Here is an 8,210-nt window from a genome sequence, read left to right as displayed (position 1 = left end):
GTAATTTCACTAACCCTCAGGTTTTTTTGTTTTTGTTTTTTGTTTTTTGTTTTTGGGTTTTTTTTTTGGTACAAGACAGTACAACAAAAGTATATGCATGGCATGATTATTATAAAAACTAAGACAATTCATAAATGGCACTTAGCACAGTCCAGTGTATTTTACCATGTAGGTTCACCACATGCCAGGCTCTTGGTAAATATTCAATATATGCTAGTTGTTGTTGTTCCTACTATGTCAAATCATTAGCACTAAGAACCTTAGAAAGTCATCTCACCTGTCTGTGCTTCTGTCCTCTTAGCTACAGAGTATATATAATAACATTACTGCCTCTCTGGAGTATTATGGCAATTGAGTGACTTAAACTTGTAAAACATACATAAGTCCCTACCATACTTACACCCTACAATGAGAACTATAGTGATGGTTATTTTTGCTTTTTATTGCTTCTTCTCCATACTTTTTTTTTAATCATACTACTATTTAAGAAACATATATAAGATCTCTGATTATTTTAAGATATGGTCGTCAGCTCTTAAAGTATCCTCCCACTGAGCAACGGAGTCTGTGTTCCCTGCCTTTGTACATGTCCAAGCCATGGTGGCTTCAATAAAGTTCAGCATAAATCAATATAAATGACATGAGGCTGTATAGTAAAAATGTCATGTTCTTCTACTGTGCTGGCTGGAACACGTCCTCTTAAAATCTCAAGAAGGAGCTGGGACGATAGCTCAGTAGTAAAACCTTTGCCTACTACATGTGAAGCATTAAGTCAAGTTCCCAATATAGCAAAACAAACAAACAAACAATAAAACAAATAAGATGAAACAGAAACGTTAAGCAGCCATGGGAAGCATGACTTCCTGGAAGCTATAATACTTAAGGTGTGCTCATGCCCTGCCTAATGGCACATGCTTGGCAGTCTTTAGTAAGCCAGCTCTCAAGTCACCCCAGCTCCTCTTCCAGCTGTCTCAGCTATCTTCTGAGCTTAGGCCCCCAACATCATGCAGCAGAGACAAGACATCATTGCTGTGCTGGGTACAAATCCATGACCAATGAATCTGTGAGCATAGCACATAGGGCTGCTGGGCCATGCTACTACTATTGATCAGTTACATAGGGCTGCATCATCGGGAATTCATCCATATGATGCCACTAGGGTTGCACAGAGACCTTACTGTCTTATGATATATCCAGTTTCCAAACTGACATAAGGTCTTTTTAAGCCAATATCCATTAACATTTCAACTCTAACTATTCTACAGGGGGCCCTAGTAGAGCCTATCTCTTTATTGTTGTGCAATGTTCCCATGTCAAAACATTTTTTTTTCCTATTTTACCAAAATAGGTACCAAAGCCAAAACAAGGAAAAAGTATGTGGTCATCCAATGTCACCTACCTGTCTTATGGCTCCTGTTCTAATGACTTAATCTACGACAGTCTATCATAATCACAGGATATTCTAAATCCAAAATGAAAATGTTCATCATGGAGCTGGATGGTCCAAGATAGTTCTAAGAATCTCTGAGCTTTTTTACCACAGGTCTATCAAAGGGTTGCCCAGTGCCTGTCTGCAGATGACCTCTTTATGGATGTATCAGGATGATAGCCAACAGCCAAGCATCCTCTTTTGAAGTAAATACCACAAAGCACTGTAGCTGTCAATGCCAGGAATCCCAATACAAGGGAATCCAACCATCTCCTTCTATCCCCCACAGCTGAAACCCAATTAAGATGAGCAATTGTGTGTTCATAATATCATTCCCCAAAACTTGAAAAAGGAGTTTTGCTGTCCTGATCTTAAAGCCTGATCAAAAGCACTGCCAGCCTTGGTGGAAGTATGCTCTCATTAAATCTACTTCAAACCTCTACCAGGAAGAACTTGGAAGATACCAGTATCCTTGGGACTTATGAACTAGTGTGAATCAGCTCCAATGCATTAATGGCCTAGTCTTGATAGCTAATCACAAAATGCAGTCACTACATTAGGTTTTGGCCATTTACTAGTTTGCTTTCTGCAAATTTTCCCTATAGACTAATGACCAATAAAGAATTTATTTTCTGCACATCAAAGCCTTGTCTCTTGCCTGGATACCACTCCCATGTTTTTCTTGTAGAATTTGGTTTATGTAACTATTATTCGTTCACTTAAAGACTTATTATTATTTCTATTTGCAGATATATATCCTGTGTCAACATATGCCACATGTGCAAAGGTGCTGAAGAGGCAAGTAAGAGAGCTTTTTTTGGATCACCTGGAAATGGAGTTATACCCAACCTGGTCCTGGGAACCAAACTCAGATCCTACGCAAGAGAAAGAAGTGTACATTTAACTGCTATGACATCTCTCCAGTATTACTATTTTTCATTTGAATTTTCAAAAAGTATTTCCTATTATATTGATAAAACTCAGTAGTCTGCTTTTCTGCTTAGAAGACTAGCATCCACTCAGTCAGTCAGCCCCCAAGATGCCCATCTGTGCCTGATATCTCAAAGTAAAGAAGCATAGGATGACCAAATACTTAGTACTTTCATACTTATATCAATATACACTGAACATCTACAATGTTAGACATATTACAGTAATTCAAATAAATTTGCTCCTATGACCAATTTTGATTCAAGTGAAAGAGATAGACAATAAATACGTTATTAGATAAATGAACATGATAAACTTATATAAACACTGTGATCCATGCTCTTAATTTCTGGTATATTGCATGCATTCAACAAAGGTATTTACCAAACTGTAATAGTATTTAATCTCAATGTTTGATGAGCTATAAGTGGGAAATTTTTCTAGTGTAAAATATTGAAGAAAACAAAAGAACATATCTCTAGCTTTAGGGAACTGAGATAGCCTCTCTGAGGAGGTGACAAATACACTGAGACCAGAATGGCAAGAGGGACTTAGTCATGTAAATAGCAGAGAAAGAAAGGAGTTGGCACATTGGATGAAGTGAAAGAGAATCCCATGAGCAATCAAAAAAGAACTCCAGATGTGTTCAGCTTCGTGAGACAAGGCAAGATACTTAGACATTATTCTAAGAGTGCCATGTTAACACTGAAGAGTTTCGTGCATAAAATGTCTAACAGATTACAAAATTGATTTGTTTTTCACTTTTTCAAAGTGTCAGGGCCACCAGACATGTAAACAAAGAAACAAGAATCAGTAATATAAGATGTGAAGGATTGACATGGGATATCACAATGCTTACAGTTATAAGAGTACCCAAGAGAGAATCAAAGCTAGATCTGAATGAATGGGGATAAGTTGTCAATGAGGGACAAAGAGAAAGTTGAATCAGAAGTCACAGAGAATTGCACTACTAGGAACACTGATGCCAGAGATAGGATGCCAAGACGCAGAGAAGTTAGCTTTGGAGCAGGCCTCAAGGCTGTGTCTGTCAAGTCTTGTACGAAGTCTCAATAACATAGTCACTTAGACAAGACCTGACAGAGACCTAAAGTCAAAATTTAGAGTGACAAAACAGACCCTGCTCCTATGTCACACTAAAGGGCAGCACTGATTTACGGACTACTGTCTTTCTGCAGTCTGCTTTTGTTGCTTCTATTTCCTGTCGTGGCTTTAAAACCACCTCACCAAGAGAGCCTTGTGTTCTTTTGTGGCAACCTGCTAATTACAGACCATTATAAAATGTAGGAAGCAGATGTGCCCACACATGCCTACCCGTAGCCCAGCTGGACACCACTTTATACTCTACTTACTCTATTCTCCTGCCTGTGACTGTACAAAGGCCATAGGCCAACATCAATTGCACATGACAGCCTCGTTCCCGCCTCTCTCCATTAAATACTCTTTAAGAGTCACCATAGACAATTTCTTAGAAAAAAAACCATAATCTACTGTTAGAGAAATCCATAAACTTCACGCCATTTATAACATTCGTTTCTTTCCTTCTTGAAGATACAGGTTGACTACATTTCCCAAAGTTCCTTTCTATATAGTATATAGACAAATGGCTGGGCTTTGGTCAATGGAGACTGAACAGGAATGATGGACATCACTCCTTGATCTGGATACTAAAGCATCCCTTGGGAGGTGTGTGTGTGTGCGTTTGTGTGTGTGTGTGTGTGTGTGTGTGTGTGAGAGAGAGAGAGAGAGAGAGAGAGAGAGAGAGAGATTGTTTAATATAATGGTTCTCAATCTATGGGGACTCACATCAGATATTCTGCATATCAGATATTTATATAATAATTTATGCCATTAGCATGCTTACAATTAAGAAGTGGTAACAAAATAATTTTATGGTTGTGTGTCACCACAACATAAGGAACTGTATTAAAGGGCTACAGCATTAGGAGGGTTGAAAATCACTGGCTCAGCGGATATGAGCACTCATTGTTCTTCTAGAAGACTCAAGTTCAATTCCCAGCACCCATTTTGTAGCTCACAGCCATCTGTGACTCCAGTTCTAGGGGATCTAGTGTCCTTTTCTGCTTTCTAAAGACATTGCAGCCACATGGGGCACAAATAATCGTTTCCACAAAACACCACTACACATGCAAATAAATTAAATAAGTAAGAAAATCAACACTTAAAAGTAAATACGAAATAAAATGAAAAATTTTAAGTAAAAATAAATAAATCATCCTTTGTGTGGTCTTCTGCATGATCCTTTGTCTTTCAGAACAGAGATACAATTATTCAGGTGATCTTGGGGCTGTGAGTCACAGATATGTGTATAGACAATAATAGTTAGACTCTCCAACGGTCTACATTAAACAGGTTATGTAGTTCTCATATACATACATTTTATATATATATATATATATACATATATATATATATGCAGGTTAATGATGTTCATGTATTTCTGTCCACAGAACAATGTGAGCCTACTAAAACCAGGCAGTCATGGCTCATAGTTTAATTCTTACTGTTTTACAGAGAGAACATTTGTCAAAAAAGTAGTATTTAGTACATAGTCACTGAGCAATCAGTGGCAACTCTAAGACTCATGAACTACTTCTTAGCTTTGTTTCCAGATTTCTTCTTGTTTCATTTTGTTTTCTATAATGTAGGTAGGGATCAGTGACTGTAAATAGACAGAAGCCTAAGGTTTATCCTTAAAGTACCGATGCTTGCTTTCGTGTAAAGCTCTGAATACCCATTACACACAGATATTTTGAACCATTGGGTGTCACTGACATTTTCATGTATGACCAGAGAGAACGACAAATCCTGAAAGCAGAAGAAAACTCTATTCTGTCTAAATTAAAATATGTGAGATTTACCATCCTGCTGGAAAGACATCCTTCTGAATGAGCAGAATATAAAGTGATTGCTTAAGAAAACCCAGAAAGGGACATATAGGATAGCAGTACCTGCCAAAAAAAAGGTGAGGTAGTAAAGAACAGTATTGATGAGGCTAAAAAACCTTGGCTTTCAGCTCTGGTAAGCCCAGAGACTACCTCAACTTACTGCCTAAAGGAAGTGTGCTGGCATCAGCTCAGAGCTCAGCAGACCAGCTCTCTTGGAAAGTGAAGCCTAGAGTCCAGATAGAACACCATAGATGGCACTCACAGAATCAGACCCAGACAGCAGAGGTCTAGTAGAGACAAAAACGTCAACACCTACACTACCTATTCAAAGAGACAGAATGAGAAAAGCTGATGTTGCCAAGCCCTGATGTGGATGTCAAACAACTGGAAGTCTTAGAAACACAACACAATTGTGGGAGCTTCTTAAAGGGCATAGCTGTTCCTCCAAGGTGATCCAGCTGTTCCTCTGTGAGCATTTACACAAGAAAAATGTGAGCATGTGTCCAATAAAGACTTGTGCATACACAGTAAGCCAGTCATAGGTTCACACTACACAGACTCAAAGGCGCCTGCTGACTGAGCATATCAGGATCCGTTAAGACAGCATATCTTACGATTAGTTTTCCAACCAAAAGCCAAAAGTGTTAAATGTAGAATGTATGTCTTTTATTAAAAAGCATTCATATTTAATAGTAGTTCTACAAAGTAAATTATTAGACTAGAACTCTGATAAAAATAAATCCTGAACATGTGATATTGTTTGCTTCATTTTAGATAAAAGTCAATATCCTCAAATTCTTGTAACTGCTTTAAACACTTTTCTTCTGTGCTTGCTTCGGCAGCAAATATACTACAATCAGAAGGATACAGAGATTAGCATGGCCCCTGCACAAGGATGACTTGCTAATTTGTGAAGCATTCCATATTTTTAGGAAGAACAGGATGTGGTTGCTTCAGTCCTACCTTGAGGGGCAAACAGGAAGATGGTGGTAGGTGGAGGGAGAGTGGGACCTGAGAGGAAGAAAAGAGGGGGAAGAAATAACGGGGGATGGGGGAGGCAATACCAGGAACTGAAGGAGATGTCAGAGAGGTAAAAAGGGTCAGGACATCAAAAAAAAAATGCAGTAGGAGGGATGAGGAACTGGGGATAGCCATTGGAGGGTCTCAGACACCACAGAAATGTGAGGCTCCCAGGACCCAACGGGGATGACTTTATCCAAAATGTGCAGAGAAGGGGAAGATAGAACCTATTGAGACCACCTCCAGTAGATAGGCACAGCCAGCCCCTGGTCTAGGGATGGGGACATCCACCCATCTCAATGTTTTTAACCCAAAAATGTTCCTGTCCAAAGGAAGAATAGGAACAAAAATGGAACAGAGACTGAAGGAGGGGCCAACCGGGGACTGCCCCACCTGGGGATCTGTCATGTCTGCAGATATCAAACACAACACTGTTGCAGTGTTCAAAAGGTCCTTGCTGATAGCAACCTAGTGTGGCAGGTCTTTGGGAGGTCCGGCCAACAACTGACCAATGCAGATGTGGATGCTTGGAGCCAACCATCAGACTGAGCTCATGGAACCTGGTGGGAGAACTGGCAGAAGGACTAGAGGAGTGAAGGGGGATTGCAACCCCATTGGAAGAACAACATAGGTTGGCCTGACTACTCCATTCTCCCAGAGTCTAGACCACCAAGCAAGGAGATTACCTGGAGGGATCCATGGCTCCAGATACATATGTAGCAGAAGATGGCCTTGCCTGACAGCAATGGGAGGGGAGGACACCTTGGTCCCAGGGAGGTTTGATGCCCCAACCTAGGGGGATGCTAGAGCAGTGGTGTGGGAGAATGTGGGTGGGTGGGGGAGCACCCTCATACAGGCAAAGGGAAAGAGGGAGGGCAGATGTGGGGTGAGGGAGTAGTGGAAGGGTAACTGGGAAGTGGGATATCATTTGAGATGTAAACAAATGGAATGATTAATAAAATAAGAAAAAAATCTTTTCTTCTAATCCTTCAATACGGTTCTGTGAGATTTGTTTCTCTACTGGGTCATTAATAAAAGAGGAGATAAGTTAATAAATGTGATGTAAGTTGATTTGTCTAATTATAAATTATGTGGAAGTATGACTATAATGATTACACTGGAAAATTAGTTTTTACTCAATTTGTTTAGCTATAATTATGAAATGATAAAAGTTTAAGGAAAGTTGTTATTTTCTATACTACTTGTCTTTATCTTTACGTATACTTTCATAGAGTAATGTGGAAAATATGGTAATCTTTTAGTGTTCTCTTTATTTCAGTAATATAAATTAAGTAGAATTTTATATCTATTGAGTCTAATAAAATAACTATCAGTGGGTAAGTGGGTACACAAGCCATGTACATCTAAAATGTGGAATGTCACCAAGGAATAAAAAGGATTAAATGATACATAAAAAATAATTACATAGAGAAAAAAATAGAAAACAAATTATAAATGCCTTGAAAAGAAACAAAAGGAAGAGCCAGCGAAAAGGATTACAAAAAGTCCTTTATGAGTAGATAGATATAATCATTATCTTAATTACATGGATTTATCCACATGTCAAAACTTATCAAACTACATACTTCAAATATATGCAGTTTATTACACACATGGCTACAGCTTTTAAGGATTCACGTGTCTATGTTGTATCAACAATAACAAAGCCTCTTTATCTTATGTGCATGAGCTTCTGTGATCTGTCATCAGAGAAACAGTCATAGCCAGGCATCTTCTGGGGCCTTCCCACACTATCCAATGAGCATGGGTTTGCTGCACCAAGACGTGATTTCCACTGTGTCACTGAAGAGCAACCTGGGACAATGAGAGCAAGGACAACATGTGCACTAAGGAACCCTCAGTGCAATGGTGGCTCTCTCTACCCCAACCTTTGCTTCCGAGGA

The 8,210-nt window shown here is 39.1% G+C and overlaps 1 pseudogene; it reads left to right on the top strand.

The window, feature by feature from the left end:
* The first annotated feature begins 6,116 nt into the window (after positions 1-6,116).
* LOC114609539 lies at positions 6,117-6,216 on the top strand (annotated as a pseudogene).
* Positions 6,217-8,210: the final 1,994 nt, after the last annotated feature.

The sequence above is a fragment of the Grammomys surdaster genome, unplaced genomic scaffold (assembly GCF_004785775.1).
Source record: "Grammomys surdaster isolate TR1022 unplaced genomic scaffold, NIH_TR_1.0 125974, whole genome shotgun sequence".
Classification (NCBI taxonomy): Eukaryota; Metazoa; Chordata; class Mammalia; order Rodentia; family Muridae; genus Grammomys; species Grammomys surdaster.
The sequence above is the reverse complement of the archived record's forward strand: the minus strand, read 5'-3'. Positions and strand labels throughout refer to the sequence as shown.